At 45.5% G+C, this 18,062-nt stretch overlaps 1 protein-coding gene across 3 annotated transcripts in view; it reads left to right on the plus strand.

Moving 5' to 3' along the window:
• RIPOR1 (RHO family interacting cell polarization regulator 1) overlaps positions 1-18,062 on the plus strand; it is a 1,174,702-nt gene that overhangs the window by 30,322 nt on the left and 1,126,318 nt on the right. The gene's annotated exons all lie outside the window — the stretch shown is intronic.

Consider the following 18,062-nt stretch of genomic DNA (forward strand, 5'->3'; position numbering starts at 1 on the left):
GAGTGATTTTTGTGGTTGTAAATGTTATAGATTTGTTTAATTGTCAGCAATCCATGCTTTAGGCATCAACTTAAAATTGCTCAGCTATCAGTTAACTGTGTATTTTGACCAATTCTTTTTTATGCGGTTACCTATAGGAGAAAGGTCCAGAAAGTAAGGCGCGGTTTGCTGTTTTTATCACACACTTGACCTGATCCCAACCCAGTAACCACCATTGCACTTAAAATCACAGTTCCTATACATTAGTTAGAGATCCCGGACGCGGTTGGCTGTAGTTGCTGTGCCCTGCAGCACGCATTGATGTGGCACTATCTGTGGATGCTGTAGTGTTCTGCTGGACACGTTATCGTGTTTGACCAGTTGTACTCACCCCACAGCCATCCATCACAGGCGTCCGTTGACCCTGCCAGGAAAAGGGGCCCTGCGCCAGTTACTGTGCCATATCCCATGATCCGTGTCATCTTTATCCCTGAACGCGGGCATAGTGCCCAAGACCCTACAGGTGCCACACAATGAGTGTGGCTTGGACTCTGACGTTGCTTCCTCTGGTTCTAACAGTACAGCTTGTACGTTGCGATCGGACCCTGCTGTTCTTTTCAGCGTTTGGTGCGCAGCGAACAGAACTTCATCTCTGGTGGAAGCTGATGCACATTTTATATCCATGTTTAATACGTGTATGTGTAGTCTGCTCAATAGATCATTGTTGTATGTGTTTGCGGTTGGTTGAAGCATGTTTCGGACGTTACACAGTGAAATTTGCACTTGTTATGTTGGATGTCTAAAAGAAGTTAAGCTCCATTATCCTGCGCCTGGTGCCTCTGTTCCCTTTAACCCCTTCGCTGCCAGGCCTTTACCCCTCCTGTGCCGAGCCTTTTTTTTGGCTATTTGGGGCAGTTCGCGCTTAGGCCCTCTTAACTTTTTGTTCACACAAGCTACCCACGCCAAATTTGCATCCTTTTTTCCCAACATCCTAGGGATTCTAGAGGTACCCAGACTTTGTGGGTTCCCCTGAAGGAGACCAAGAAAGTAGCCAAAATACAGTGAACATTTTGTTTTTTTCAAAAAATGGGAAAAAAGGGCTGCAGAAGGCGGCTCGTGTTTTTTCACCTGAAAATGGCTTCAACAAAGGGTTTGCGGTGGCAAGATCACCATCTTCCCAGCTTTCAGGAACAGGCAGACTTGAATTAGAAAACCTAATTTTTCAATACAATTTTGACATTTTACTGGGACATACCCTATTTTTACTATTTTTTGTGCTTTCAGCCTCCTTCCAGTTAGTGACCGAAATGGGTGAGAAACCAATGCTGGATCACAGAAAGCTAAACATTTCTGAAAAGTAGACAAAATTCTGAATTCAGCAAGGGGTCATTTGTGTAGATCCTACAAGTGTTTCCTACAGAAAATAACACCTGAAAGAAAAAAATATTGAAATTGAGGTGAAAAAAACAGCCATTTTTCTCCACGTTTTACTCTGTTACTTTTTCCTGCGATGTCAGATTTTAAAAAGCAATATACCGCTACATCTGCTGGACTCTTCTGGTTGCGGGGATATATAGGGCTTGTAGGTTCATCAAGAACCCTAGGTACCCCGAGGCAATAAATGAGCTGCACCTTGCAATGAGTTTTTATTCTATACCGGCTATACAGCAATTCATTTGCTGAAATATAAAGAGTGAAAAATAGGTATCAAGAAAACCTTTGTATTTCCAAAATGGCCACAAGATAAGGTGTTGAGAAGCAGTGGTTATTTGCACATCTATGAATTCTGGGGTGCCCATACTAGCATGTTAATTACAGGGCATTTCTCAAATAGACGTCTTTTTTACACACTGTTTTACATTTGGAAGGAAACAATGTAGAGAAAGGCAAGGGGCAATAACACTTGTTTTGCTATTCTGTGTTCCCCCACGTCTCCCGATAAAAATGGTACCGCACTTGTGTGGGTAGGCCTAGCGCCCGGGAAAGGAAATGGCCCAAAACACAACGTGGATACATCACATTTTTTCACAGAAAACAGAGGTGTTTTTTTACAAAGTGTCTACCTGTGGATTGTGGCCTCTAGCTCAGCCGGCAGCTGGGGAAACCTAGCAAACCAGCGTATTTTTTAAAACTAGACACCTAGGGGAATCTAAAATGGGGTGACTTGTGGGACTCTGACCAGGTTCTGTTACCCAGAATCCTTTGCAAACCTCAAAATTTGGTCAAAAAACACTTTTTCCTCTCATTTCGGTGACCGAAAGTTCTGGAATCTGAGAGGAGCCACAAATTTCCTTCCACCCAGCATTCCCCCAAGTCTCCCGATAAAAATGGTACCTCACTTTTGTGGGTGGGCCTACTGCCCGCAAAAGGAAATGCCCCAAAACACTACCTGGACACATCAAAATTATCAAATACAAAACTACCTGTTTTTGCATGGGGGCACCTGCGTTTTTGGTCCTGGGCTCAGCAGCCTTCTAGGGAAGCCTACCAAACCCAGACATTTCTGAAAACTAGACACCGAGGGAGTCCAGTGAGGTGTGACTTGCGTGGATCCCCCAATGTTTTCTTACCCAGAATCCTCAACAAACCTCAAATTTAGCTAAAACATATTTTTTTTCCCACATTTCTGTGTGGGATCACCGCACTGGGACACATTTCATACCACCCAATGTTCCCCTCAGTCTCCCGGTAAAAATGATACCTCATTTGTGTAGGTTGGCCAAGTGCTTGTGAAAGGGAAGAGCCAAAAACATGTCAATATTGCGGGGGAACAAAGGGGGTCCAAAAGGGCAGTTTGCAAAAAAAAAAAACATTTTTAGGCTGACAAGTGCAGCAGAATTTTTATCGGTTTAGATGAGACAATGCTGGGTGGTAGGAATTTTGTGGATTCCTGCAGATTCCAGAAGGTTCCATCACAAAAACGTGGGAAAAATGTGTGATTTCCCACAAAGTTGGAGGTTTGCAGGGGATTGTGGGTACAAAAATGGTGCGGGTGCATGTAAAACACACCACCCTGGAATCATCCAGATGTTTAGTTTTCAGATGTGTCTAGGTCATGTGGATTTTTCTACATGGCAGCGTCCCAAAGTCCATAAAGTGCAGCCCTCACCAATCCAAGTGGGACGATTTTGAGAGTAAGCCAAGCTCTCATGGCCCAAATGTAAAACTAAAACCCAAAATAATCAAATGTCTTCTTGCTTGCTATGGGATAAGATGTTTTAGAGTGCGGGGAGAGCTGAAAGACTGTTACCCCCTTCAGTTGAGGTGGGGGCGTAACCAGGCCCATACTGGTTGGTTGCCACCACCCCAATATAAATATATATATCTTTTTTAAATTCCCATTCATCTAGTAGACTTTATGCCCCCCCGGGGTGTGGATCAGGGGTAATTGCCCCATCTGCCCACTAGTGGGCAGAACAACTTTGGCCCCATTTATTTGGGGTGGGGGTATGGCCATACCCCCCACCCTCTTATTTTTGAAAAAAAAACTTCCCTGGCCTCTGGTGGGCTTTCTGCCCCCCCCCCCTGGGGGCAGATGGGCCTTCCAAAAATAGGCCCATCTACCCCCCAATGGGGGGCAGATATGGCCAACAGTAATGTGCCCCCATGGGGAGCGACCCTTACCCAAGGGTCTGCCCCCCTAAAGAAAATACACACCAATCCCTGGTGCCTAAGTGGTTTCTGCCCCCATGGGGGCAGATTGGCCTAACAGAAATCGGCCGATCTGCCCTCAAGGGGGGGCAGAAATGGTCTAAATACAATTTGCCCCCCAGGGGAGCAACCCTTGCCTAATGGGTCGCTCCCCATCTCTTGAAACAAACAAAAAAAAAAAAAAAAAAAAAAAAAAAAATGTGCCCTGGTGCCTAGAGGTTTCTGCCCCCCCGGGGGGCAGATCAGCCTAATAACAATAGGCCGATGTGCCCCCGAGGGGGGGGGCAGAAATGGCCTAAAATAAATTTCCCTGGTGTCTAGTGGTTTCTGTCCTCCTTGGGGGCAGATTGGCCTCATAAAAATAGCCTAAATATAATTTGCCCCCTAGGGGAGCGACTCTTGCCTAAGGGGTCGCTCCCCACCTCTTTAAAAAAAAAAAAAAAAGATCCCTGTTGCCTAGAGGTTTCTGCCCACCCTGGGGGCGGCAGACCGGCCTAATAAACCGATCTGCCCCCGGGGAGGGGGCAGAAAAGGCCTTCAAAAAGAAATGCCCCCCTGGGAGCGACTCTTGCCCAAGGGGTCGCTCCCCTTATGCCAATTTCCTGTAATGAATAAATCCCTGGTGTCTAGTGGGCATTTCAAAAGCCGAATTGCTTTACAATCCGGCTTTTGAAATGCTCTGAGAGACCTCAAAGGGAAGGAAATTCCTTTCCTTCCCTTTGAAGCCTCTCAGGCCTCCTCCATGTGATCGGAAGAGAAATGCTGAGCATTTCTCTTCCGATCGCTCTGGAAGCTGAGCTTCCAGCGCAATGAGAGGGGGCCTCTGTGATAGTCAGCGCGCCATCGCGCGCTGACGTCACAGGGGGGTGGTGGGGGGGTCGGGGGTGGAAGGGGAAGGTCTTCCCCTTCCACCCCTGCCTTGGGGGGTGGGAGGGAACCCCACAGAGGGAGCGCTAGTGCTCCCTCTGGGCTCTGTGCCCAGGACATAATGGTTGCGTCCTGGGCACATGAGCACTGTGCCGCAGGACGTAACCATTACGTCCTGGGCACAGAAGGGGTTAAAGCAGCTCTTCAAACACTCAGGTTTAAGATTAAGTCTCTCTCAAGGGTCTACTCAAGAAGGGGAGATAGTGTGTTTATTTTTTTTTAGCTGTGCAGCAGCATCTGTAAGCAATGCTCCACCTTTCTGTGGGGCAGTAACTGGTGCCAGTCGTATCAGTAGTTTTGGCTGCAGCTTTTTGAACCTTGCCTAGCGGCGCAGCAAGGGTTCCATCACTGCATGGATTCAAATGCAAGCTTGGAACACGCCCCCGTTTCTTTTGTTGGGTACGAAACATTTATAATTAGGGTGCAGAGGGCTTCTCACAGGCATGAGCCTCGGTGCCATTTCGACAGATGCACCACTGATTGCAACACTCCTGCCACTGCTGTATCTTGCGAGACCCCTTCCTGACCGCCTTCCCCCGAATGCATGTTGTAGGCACCACCTGTCCTTTTGCTTTTTCCCTAAACTATTAAGAAACGTTTTGGTAATTTTCATCCTTGGGTAACTTAAGAATGATAGAGAATAGATCAACTTTTTTGCAGTGTATCTGGTTGCTACTTTGCGGAAAAGACCAGGAGCGTCTCACACACTCAGAAAAATAAACACCGCCCGCCGTGTTGCCGTTAAACACTTCATTTATTTATTTTAGACCTTATATTGTTTTAACCCTGGATTATACACTGTCGCCCTCCTTTCGTCAAATCACTTACTAACCCAAATCCTCAGTGGACAAAGGAGCATTTTTTTTTTTTATTGTTGACCTCTATGTACTGAGTGCCTTTATATGATATTTCCCAACCGGTCTACGCATTGCTTGTCCTCATTCACATACACATATGCACTGGCATTATTCCTTGCTCCTTCCTGCTCAGGGCACTCGGCTACAAGCACTACAGACCCAATAGGTCTGCGCCCCAGTACGAAAAGCGTGACCTGTTCAGTTTGTTAGTGCTTGTTAATGTGATGGAGGGGCCTGGCAGTCAGTACATGACCACTCTAGGCTTTGCTAACAGCCAGATTATAGTAGCAAATTGTCTATATGGTTTGGGTGTATCAGCCACATAAATTAAAAGGATAATACGCGTGAAAGAAGGACTTCATTAGTAACAAGCATTGGCAAAGCCAATAGGTCTCACCTATGCAAGAGCTAATGGCTTTGCTAATGTGTTTTGTCCATTTGTACACCAGTTTAGTTGCTGTTCAGCATGACTAAAAATTAATGGCATTGCCGCATAGGTTCTCATTATCCTAATGAGACTACTGGATTCGGGTGGCAGAATCACCTGTACTGTGGGGACTGAGTCTGATCCCGCACCATGGGACACCTGTCAGCCTAATCCAGGGCCCGGTTGCCTCAATCATCCCTGCTCTTGGATGGAGATGAGGCACTAGTAGTTAGCCGGAACAAAACCTTGGTTTGTTCCGGCTAACTACTGGTGCCTCATCTCCATCCAAGAGCAGGGATGATTGAGGCAACCGGGCGCATGACATACATGTGACAAAGTAGCCTCTTTCTAGCATGGTTACCCCCACTTTTGGCTTGTTTGTGAGTGTGTGTCAGTGTTTTTTACTGTCGCACCGGGATCCTGCTAGCCAGGACCCCAGTGCTCATAGTGAAAACCCTATTTGTCAGTGTGTTTTGCCTGTCTCACTGGGATCCTTCTAGCCAGGACCCGAGTGCTCATAGTTTGTGGCCTAATGTATGTGTTGTCACTAGTGCTTAACTGTGTCACTGAAGTTCTGCTAACCAGAACTTCAGTGCTTATGCTCTCTCTGCTTCCAAATTAGTCACTATAGTTTAGTGGCTCCATTTACCAATTCCAGTTGACACACTGGACCCCCTTATAAGTCCCTAGTATATGGTACCTAGGTACCCAGGACATTGGGGTTCCAGGAGATCCTTATGGGCTGCAGCATTTCTTTTGCTACCCATAAGGAGCTCAGACAAACCCTTTCACAGGACTGCCACTGCAGGCTGCGTGAAATAGTGCACACACACTATTTCACAGCCATTTTCTCGCCACTTAAGTAACTTATAAGTCACCTATATGTCTAACCTTAATTTACTGAAGGCTAGGTGCAAAGTTACTAAGTGTGAGGGCGCCCTTACACTAGCAGAAGTGCCCCCATGCAGTCCAGGGCCAAATCCCCGGGCTTCGTGGGTGTGGGGATACCATTACACGCGTGCACTACATATAGGTCAATACCTAATATGTAGCTTCACAATGGTAACTCCGAATATGGCCATGTAAAGTGTCTAAGATCATGGAATTGTCCACCCATTCCAAATCTGGTATTGGGGGGCCAATCCCATGCATCCTGGGGGCTCCACCATGGACCCCCAGTACTGCCAAACCAGCTCTCTGAGGCTTGCACTGCAGCTACAGCTGCTGCCACCTCCCAGAGAGGGTTCTGCCCTCCTGGGGTCTGAGCAGCTCAGTCCAAGGAAGGCAGAACAAAGTATTTCCTTTGGGAGGAGGGTGTTACACCTTCTCCCTTTGGAAATACATGCTACAGGCTTGGGAGGGGTAGGCTCCCAGAGCCTCTGGAAATGCTTTGAAGGGCACAGTTGGTGCCCTCCTTGCGAGAGCCAGCCTACACCGGTTCAGGGACCCCAGTCTCTTCTCTGGCACTACACTGGACAAAGGAAAGGGGAGTGACCGCTCCCTTGTTCATCACCACACCAGGGGTGGTGCCCAGAGGTCCTCCAGTGTGTCCCTGGCATTAGCCATCTTGTTTTCCAAGGTGTGGGGACACTCCGGAGATCTGAGTGGCCAGTGCCAGCAGGTGATATCCGAGACCCCTCCTGATAGGTGCATACCTGGTTAGGTAGCCAATCCCCCTGTCAGGCCTATTTAGGGTCTTTCCTGTGGGTTCCTCTTCAGATTTGGCTTGGAAGTTTGCACCAGGAATCCTCTGCAACTCCTGCTTCATCCTCCGACCTTGGATCAACCCCAGACTGCTCCAGGAACCGCTGTAACTGCAACTAAGTATCCAGAAAGGCTACTGCGACTCTGCAACCTCAGCTCCAGCCAGCAACTGCAACAGTTTCCACGGTGTACATGCTCTGGGGACTCCCTGTCTTCACCCTGCACCAGAAGGACCGAAGAAATCTCCCTCGGAGTGACGGATTCACTTCCCTGCTCCAGCAGGTACCTTCTGAGACAACAACTGGTTCTCTGGGACTTCTCTCTTGGCGATAAGCGTGCTCCTTGGAACACAGGTGGTGGACCCCTTCCACACAGACTGTCCTAAGGTCCAGCTGTCTAAATTTGGAGGAGGTAAGAGCTTGCCTTCCCTGTTTGCGACAGTACCCCTGTGCTCCGCATCATCTTCACCTCCTGAGGCCTCTGTGCAGTATTTGCAAGAATCTTTATTGCACAGCCTGGCCCAGGTCCCCAGCACTCTATCCTGCGACGCTCAACTCACTGAGTTGTTCTCTGGCAGCGTGGGACCTTCATTTGTAGTGCTGCAGCAACTGCAATTTGTACTTTCTTTGTCCCCGTGTCCTGGGACCCCTGTGGGTGCTGCCTGGTCATCTGTCTGGTCATCAGTCTAAAAACTGGATTGACAACGGCATCCTTCAAAAAAAAAGTTAGAAGAAACTAACAGAACCATCAATGAATTTAAAGATTATCTAACCCAACACAAAATCACAAAATTCCCAAAAGACTTGTAAAAATTAGCATTAGAGAAAGTATACTCACACACGAAGGAAGATTATGTCGCCAAATCTTCCCTACCGTCCCAACCTCCTCAGGAGGGTACACGAGCTTTGACTCGGACACAGACCCTACACAAACATCATGGCCCAGACGTGGGCAACGTGTCACCCCTAGGAATAGATGGAATCATCCACACTCTATTTCCCAGTTTCCCCCCATTAAATACGCAATCATGGGGATGGCCTCCCCAATATGGGCCACCCACACAATTCCAACCCCCATTGTACCCGGTACCACCCACACCCTGGTCCTACCCTAACACTCCTTTTTTAGGAAGAGGCTCAGGAAGGGGGAGGTGGAAGAAGAAGGGAGTAAGGTGGAAACCAAGAGAGGAACAATCGGACAGCGAGATGCCCAGCACAAGCAAAATATAGCAGTTAGATCAACCACAGTGATCAACCTTAGCCAAAGGACATTAAAATACACTGAACTAAAGTCCCTGGAGAAGGGCCTAGGTTTTGTCCCCACACCAAAACTAGATATCTTTAAATTGAGAATCGAAAAAGCAGAATTCTTTCGGAAAATAAGACTTAACACCTTCTTCCTGGACTGTCCTGATGATACCACAGGACAAGACAGGAATACTGGGCTACGACCTAAATCGAGATTTACCCCTCCAAGTCACCAAATGCCTCCGGAGGTACCTGCCTTTGAGAAATCAGTGAGTCAAAAAATAGACGATTTACAACAGAATCCCACTCAGGTATTCCATAATAGAAGTACCCAGGAAATAGCAGCCCTACGAGAACTGACTAATGGCACCTCGATAACAGTCAAACCAGCAGACAAGGGAGGTGCCACAGTAATTATGCCAACAGTCATGTATAACGAAGTGTGCCTACATCTACTAGAGAACACTCAGCACTATAAAAAACCTTCTAGAGACCCAACACCAGAGATCAAAGAAGAAATAGCCTTCTTAATAACTGAAGGCTTAGATAATGGATGGATCACTAAACATGAGGCAGCCTTCCTTAACCAAGAGAATCCTAAAATACCATATTTGTACATTCTACCGAAAATACATAAGAAGCACCCGCCTAAAGGGAGGCCCATAGTATCCGGGATTGAATCTATTCTCGAACCTCTCTCGCAATTCTGCAATTGGTTCCTGCAACCATATGTAAAACATATACCTACATACCTAAAAGATACCAAAGACGTTCTGGTTTTACTAGACAGCCTAGAGTTTGACAAAGAAAATGAATATTTGATGACGCTAGACGTTGAGTCCTTGTACACGAACATTCCGCAGCAAGCTACCCTTGGAGTCATTTGCAACCTTCCGAATAACAGCACATGGGATTATTTAACACGCCCAGAGTTTGTCTTAGATCTCGCACGTATAGCACTCACAAGAAACTTTTTTTAATTTAACAAAAATTTCTATCTCCAGGTCCATGGGACATCGATGGGCAGTGCCTTTACCTGAGTCTAGCCTGTCTGTATGTAGATCATTTTGAGAGAGAATTTGTTTTAAATGAAGAAAACCTGTATCATGACCAAATCAGGATATGGAAACGTTACATCAATGACATCCTCCTGATTTGGAAAGGCACAAAGGAAAAAGCAATCATCTTTGTGACATGGTTGAATGCTTTAAATCCCCTTTTAAGATTCACATCAACCATAGGTAACTCAGAGGTTTCCTTCCTTGACACCCTTATCTCGGAAAAAGATGGCTTCCTAAAGACAGAAGTCTTTTATAAACCAACTGATAAAAACAACTTACTACAATTCCAAAGTTTCCATCCACGGTCTCTAAAAGAGAACCTACCGGTGGGCCAATTCTTGCGCCTATGACGTAATTGTACAGAAATAACAGATTATAATAAACAAGCCAAGAAACTCACCAATAAGCTGCGGGCTAAAGGATATCCCGCACATCTCACGAGAAGAGCAGATAAACGAGCTCGCTCAAGTCATAGGAATATACTACTGCAACCCTTGGTAAGAACCAACAATAAAGACAGTATAATCTGTGTAACAACCTTTAATCCTGCATCCAATACAGTGAAAAAAAATAATCAAAGATGACTGGAAAATCTTAACCTCTGGAGGCCTCCCCTTCCAACCTCCCCTCAATTCCTTCAAGAAAGCCAAAAGCATTCGCGACATGATCATTCACACTCGTCCGCGTGATAGGCCCCCTGTTAACAAGCAAGGGACCCTATGGGACCTACCACCACCGAAAGGACACTTTCCCTGTGGTAAATGCAGTGTCTGTCAATTTGCAAAGAAGACCCTGAAATTAGAATTGGGCCTACAGACACCATGGGAACTGAGGAACTTCACCAATTGCAACAGCAAAAACGTTATTTATATGATTAGGTGCCCATGCCGACTCATGTATATTGGCATGACCACCATGAGAGTGGGTACACACAATCTGCGAACATCGAAGCACAATCAGATGCAAACGAGACGCTACCCACCTTACAGAATATTACATTACCAACAACCACAATCCCAACAACATGGAGTGGTTTGTCATTGATAAACTCAACCATCCGACAAGGAACTTGAAGCAAAAATTGCTGTTTACGAACAGAGATGGGTGTGGAGGTTACATACAGACACCATGGGACTGAACGACAACATTCAATGGTCAGCTTTGTAAACACAACAGTACCTCCACCTTCTCCTAGCTTCTCTTCTCCCATCGCCCTACCACCCCCTTCGTCTCTCTCCCTTCTTTTTCCCACACCCCCTTCTCACTCTTTCTTGTAATGGTGGGTTTCAATTCCTTTGTCGTTCCTTTCCGTTCTCTCTATTTTTCTCTTTGTTCCTTCCCACACCTTCCCCCCACCCCCCTCCCCTTTGTAATGGCTGTTTTAGTTTTCTCCTTGTTTTTCCTGGTTCCTTTTCTCCTTGTTTTTCTCTTCCCTTTTCTCTTTCCCGCCCCCAGCCCCCCTCCATCTCAATCTCTTACTAAGGGGGTTTTTGTTCCCCGTGTCCTTTATTTTCCTTTCTTATTTTTCTTTTTCTTTCCAGTGTTTTTCTTTTTCTCTTTTCTTTTTCTTTTTCTCTCTCCTTTTTCTACACCTCAACCCCCCCCCCCTACACCCCGCACCCCCTCCCATGAATAGGTGTTCTTCTCTTGGTCCTCCTTTCCCCTTCTTTTTCTCCTTCTCTTCCTTTTTCTTTTGTTCTCTTCCTATTGTTTCCCTTTCTACCCCTCTCTCTTCCCCCCCCCTCCTTCCTTTCTCTCCCCTTCTTCGCCTGCCCCCTTCCTCCTCTCCCACTTGCTCCTTATCACTGGAGCACAACAATGTGTGCCAGACCACGCAACTCCGCTCTTCTTAGCGGAGCGCGCGATCGGCCTGGTTGCGATGGCAACCGGGAAACAAATTAAACTCGGAGGCCAGAGACTACGTTTCCCGGCACTCCGAGGCCCGGCTAGACACACAGCGTCCTCAAGTCATTTCCGCAGCCTCAGCCTCTCTACGGCAAGAGGACGTCGGTTCCATTACTAACCATACCAGCTGGTATGATTTCGACTAATTGGCACTTAATAGGTCCTTAAATTCCTAGATCTTGCGCATTGCAACATTTGAGCAACTGGATTGCGGACCGTAGGTGCTTCTATCGTTGCATCCTTTGAAGTTGTAAGTTGACTTAGATCCCCGTAAAGGGGGCCCCCTTTGACTTTCCTATAACAGAATAGTGTCTACTACCTTAGAACAGCTTTCCTCACCGGATATCTGTACCCCAAAAGGCTAATTTTGCATATTTGTTCTCCAATTGTTTTTTTTTTTTTTTGTAAATCTAATATATGCACTAATCCAGTATAACATGTAGTGACCCTATTACTCTACTGATGCTGGCTCCTTCTCTACTATCTATTTTGTTTACCTGCCATGACATTCCATTCACACTTCGCTCTTTTAGGTTCAATGCTCCTTCTTTTCCACAAAGTATGACTATAAGGGGCAACCCCCCTCTTTTAAATTCCAGACCAGAGGCTTATTGCCTTTGCCCGCATGGTAAGTCCAAACCTTTAGGCCACCCTCCCTCTTGGTCCCTAGTTTCTCCTGCATGCGCTTGTGTGTGATATCCACAGCACATTTCAGACACCTCTGTGTGCTGTGTTTTTGATGGAAGTGGCACTATTGTTTCATCACGTTTCTCTTTATTCTTCCTGTAGGCCTCTCCTCTAAAAGAGATGCAGGTAGGCCCCACATATTTTTATTCAACTTGAGCACTTTCCATATTATCGAGCGCGTAGCCTCGCTCATTGTCCTTTAGGGATCCCCGATCCTGATGAATGCCCCAGACCTTCCAGCTCTTAGTGCGGGCATAAACATGTTGGTCCCTTTCTTTTAGACTCCTTGAGTCATCATTCTCAACGGAGTCCCTACCCTGGTTTTATTCTTACCTACGAACACCTACATTAAAAATCCCCAGCGAAACAGGTGATTTGTAAGGTAATTTTATTATTATTCACCAATTCTTTATCTGGATCCCTTGTATCCAGCCAGATCTAATTTCAGCATTCCCTCAGCAGTTCTTTTAAAAACGAGGTTGAGTCCGCCCAGGTAGTATCATCTTACGTGGGTGGGGCTAGGTGGTCATATGATGAAGCATGACACTATAATGTGTGTGAGACCACCTAGTCCATAAAGGGAACTCCCTCCAAGGTACAGCCACTCTTCACACCCTTTCCTTGCCTGGAGCATACACGTCCAACTAGCGCTTCCTGAACAGGGCCTAACAGTTCCCTTCAGCAACACCCAACACCCCACACTTTTTCATGTGTTTATGGTTTTCTAGTTAAAACGGGAGCATGTGTGGGGTTAAGTTACTCCCGATACTCAACTTTTGTGTTTCAACATCTGTGGGTTCCCTCCAGTGTTGGGAGCCCCCTCTGCCTCCTCAGTCAGAGTTGAGGCCCCAGATCCCTCCTGGGTCCAGGCAGCGCCATTTTGACGCAGTCCGCAACATTGTTTGAACCAAGACTTGTTGGACGAATCCAGCTCTGCAACTCGCCTGCATCCAACATCTCCACGTGGGACATCCTTTGCATCACGCAGGAACCCGCAGCCGTCTTCTCTAGTGCTCTTCTGCAGACTTCTTCCAACCAGAGAATCCTCTTTTGCACTATCTTCTAGGTTGGCAGGGGGTCGTGTCCTTCCTGGAATCTTCTGCGACTTATGGACTTGGTCTCCTCTCTTTACAGGTCTTCTGGTCCAGGAATCCACCATTTGTGGTTCACAGTCTTGCTGGGTTCTTGTAATAACTCTAATCACGACTTGTAGTGTGTCCTGAGGAAACTTGCAGTACTGGGCTCTAGGGTGGGGTATTTTACTTACCTTTGTGGTTTTCTTACACTCCCAGTGACCCTCTACACACTACACTTGCCTAGGGGGGGTGATTCGTGATTCGCATTCCACTTTCTTAGTATATGGTTTGTGTTGCCCTTAGGCCAATTTCTTCCTGTTGCATTCTATGGTATTTTCTATTGTTTGCACTATCCTATGACTATTTACTTACCTGATTTTGGTGTCTAGTGTATATATTGTGTATAATACCTCCAGAAGGAGTATTGCTTCTAAGATATTGTTGGCCTTGTGTTACTAAAATAAAGTACCTTTATTGTGTATTGTGTATAAGTACTGTGTAAACATAGTGGTATTGTGTATTGTGTATAAGTACTGTGTAACCATAGTGGTATTGCAGGAGCTTTGCATGTCTCCTAGTTCAGCCTAAGCTGTTCTGAACTGCTACCTCTATCAGCCTAAGCTGCTAGACCACTACTACATTTCACTAATAAGGGCTAACTGGACCTGGTATAAGGTGTAAGTACTACGGTACCCACTACAAACCCGACCAGCCTCCTACAATACATGACTCCTCAGGGGAATCGTGGACACTCCGATCTCATCCATTTCTCTCAGTTACATTAGTCTCATGTATGCAAGGACAATCAGAGGCAGAGTAAAGTTCAATAAAGTTTTATTGAAGTAACTGCATTTTAGACAATAAAGCATATATTGCAATAACTAGGATGATGAAGCACAATAAGATTAATATTATGACAATAAGATTAAAGCACAAGAATGACGCTGCCATACTGTCACTAAGGTTTGTAGGGATCGTTCCTACCTAAGCTATGTTAGAGCACAACATGTTAAGCTCTAATTCTGCCTTTCAGGTTCCTACTGGGAAGACATCATCCCTCATACCTGAGCAACAGGCCTGTAGTCTACATAAGCAGCTGCAGCAAAGCAATCAGCATACAGTCGTGGTCATTTGGCTGGAATCTCCCTCTAACTTACATGGGTCAAAGTATTGTTTTTATAATAAAACATCTGGTGTTCCAAGAAAGGATCCCCACGTAACAGTGTGTACGTTCCTGTGAACATTGGAGACAAAGCGTACCACTTTTGCCCGTAAACTATATTACTGCAGCCTGTGAGAAAAGCACAGAGTGAAAGAAATGTCTTTTTTAAGAACACAGTGCTGACCTAGGCGAAGAACAGCTAGATAGAGAAAATAAAACAAGACCACAAATGTGGCTAATATTAAAATATATCTAGGTTAAAATGCACAGCGCAGGCCTAGTTTGCTAAAATAACGTGTATTTATTTGAGTTCATTCGGTCTAGAGATCTAGGCCATTTTGAGTAACAAAGATAACAATCAAACATGATAAAATAGTATTTGTTAAAAAAAACAAGATAACAATAAAAAAAACAGTAATAATCAGGACAGTATAACAATAAGATCAACAGGACTAAGTATTTGATTATAGATAAAAAGTACAATAAATAAGACATGGCTAAAATATTAAGAATAAAAAAGATAAAAGATAAAATATAAAATTCTGTCTGACAAACCAATGTGTGCAATTGTTTCCCCGTAAGACCTGGCCCTCGTCAAAAATAAAATAACAGTTGAGACTCCTTCTGTCGACTAATGACAGGATGGCTCACATGCCCTTTGAAACAATAAGCCTACGCCGGATGTACCAGGCCTCCGCTAAAAATTTGGTAACTGTAATAGCTACCACGGAGGATGAGTCGTATGTACAGATTCTGGTGGCGTTTGCTCTATCATGTAATGACATATTTTTGCAGAGGGGAATGATCCACCTCCCTCTGGGACTTTTATACAGAGGGCCGAAAAATAGTATATGCTCTATTGTTTCTTTACAATTTTGGCAAGAGATACATCTGTCATTTGAAGCGATGTTAGATGACCAGTGAGCCGTAAAACCATTAATAGGCAGTGTACCATATCTTAGTTGGAGATATAAAGCACGGGCGTACGGAGGCATGGGAAGGTTCAAGAAGTTCTCAGGCCAGGGCTCGTGCTTGAATTGGAGAAATTCCATTGTTAGCCTGCCCGCCCCTTTTTGGTGCAAGGAGTCTTTGTTAACTTTCTCCCAATATCTTTTTGTGACAAGTTTCTTTGCATTATCGGGGATTTGATCCGGATAGTTCCAGTAGGAAGGAAAACCTATTTTGACCCAGGCAGATTTAATTTCCTTCAGCCATGGGATTTTCTCCAGTGCCTGGGGGGTGGCTATGAGCTCTCTTATAGCCAGCCTATATGGTTCGAGTTCAACAGATTTCCATAAGCGGATCCAATAGGAGAGAGGCCTTAGGGCTGCTGTGGTTTTGATACTGTTTAGGCCTAGGTCTAGCCTTAGAGGGGTCATTGGTGAGCCCATACCTAGCCGGGCAATCTGTCTAAGGAAATGTTTTTCCTTGGTTTGCAGAGTATCAAGGTTTTTGTGGGACCCCCAAAGTTCCGCTCCATACAGGGCCGCTGCTCTGATTTGGACATTGTAGATCTCTGCAAGTATGTTCAAGGGGGGACTCGGAGCCTTTCTCGATCTACGGACAAGGGCCCCACCTCTCTGGCTTATAATGAGAGCCCCTTTGTCAATGGCTGCCATCCATTTGCCTGTGGTCGATAGTCTGAAACCCAAGTAGTCGAACTCTTCTACTTTCTCCAGTGGGATCGAGTTCATTTCTATGCTAACGCGCGAGCGTTTCTTGGAGGTACTATACATCATGAGTTTTGTTTTCTTAATGTTTACATCCAGACCATAGTCACTACAAAAAACACAGAATTGGTTGATCAGGTTTTGGATTCCCATTGGCGATTTAGATATCAAAATTGTGTCATCTGCATATAGCAGACACAGGATTTTTTTCCCAACCAATTTAGGTGAATCATTTATACAGTTCTCTAAGTAGTGGATGCAATTATTGATATATAGCAAAAAAAGAGTGGGTGCCAGAACACATCCCTGTCTAACTCCTTTTTTAATAGCTACGGGGTCAGTCAACTCACCCCCCTGGCCACATCTAATTTGAGCGAAAGTATTTTCATGCAGTTGAGCAATGAGTTTCAGGAGACCAGATGGCACTCCCATGTTTGATAATGTTGACCACAGCAGGTTCCGGGGGATCAAATCAAATGCGGCTCTGAGATCTATGAAGACCACATAGAGATTACCCCTCCCCAGGTCAACATTCTTCCATTTTATTGACATGAATCTTAGGGCTTGGTCAACTGTACTCACTGCAGGTCTAAAGCCTGCTTGTAGGTCAGAAAGAGCTTCGGACTCCATAATCCATTCCTCAAGATGGAGCAAAAGATGCTTTGCATAGATTTTTTGGGAGTTATCAAGGAGACTAATCGGACGATAATTGGCAGGGATGTTCGGATTTCCTTTTTTAAAAATGGGTACTATTTCGGCCCCTTTCCAAGTGGGAGGAGAGGGGGCCCCTGCTGCAATAGCATTGCAGATAAGGTTGAGATATGGTGCCCATATATCTGGTCTTGATTTGTATAGATCGCCTGGGATCTTGTCTGGGCCAGGGGCTTTTCCCCATTTCAATGAGTCTATTGCTGCTCTTGTTTCGGATAGAGAGAATGTGATCGGGGTAGTCTCATGGTTTATTGGGGCATCAGGGGCCCACAAAGATGCGTCAGAAGGCCCTTCATACAGTTGCCCAAAGTGCTCTACCCATGATGCTGAGAGGATTGATGAGCCAGGTGCGGCAGGGGAGTTGCTACAGTCATCAGTTATTAGTTTCCAGAACCTAGATGTGTCATTAGATTAGCAGTCTCCAAAATAATAACCCATCTCGACTCTTCCCAACTTCTGCGTGCCTTAGAACATTCTTTCTTATAAACTTTTCTGGCTGTTCTTAACAGCCCAACATGGCCATCTTTTATTGCTTCCAGGAGAGACAGTTGTGCTTCTCTGCAACAGTTATCAAACCAAGGAGCGCAGTGCTTTTTGTTAGATTTATTGAGAAACTTTTTTGTGAAAAGATGCTTTAAAGATTGGAACAAGTCAGTGTGGGCTGCTAAGACTCTGTCATTCTCCCCGTTCTCATTTAGGCGGATCATACACTCCATCTGGTTGGCAAGCAGGTTGTAAATGGATGTCAGGTGTTTAGGGGAAGAATTAACAGATTCCCATTTTAGGTTGCGTCTGTTATTTGTTAGAGCCAGCTGGGAGGCATGGCTCTTGGAGTAGGGCACAGTAAACGAAGGAAAAAGTCCTCTGGTTGATAAAATCAACGGGTCATGATCACTCTCAATTTGCTTTTGAACCCTCATATCAAACATGTGGCTCCACAGTCGGATGTCAAGAAGTATATAATCAATACGACTGCTGAGCCCTCCGCGCCTAAAGGT

Source organism: Pleurodeles waltl, chromosome 12 (genome assembly GCF_031143425.1).
Source record: "Pleurodeles waltl isolate 20211129_DDA chromosome 12, aPleWal1.hap1.20221129, whole genome shotgun sequence".
NCBI classification, from domain to species: domain Eukaryota; kingdom Metazoa; phylum Chordata; class Amphibia; order Caudata; family Salamandridae; genus Pleurodeles; species Pleurodeles waltl.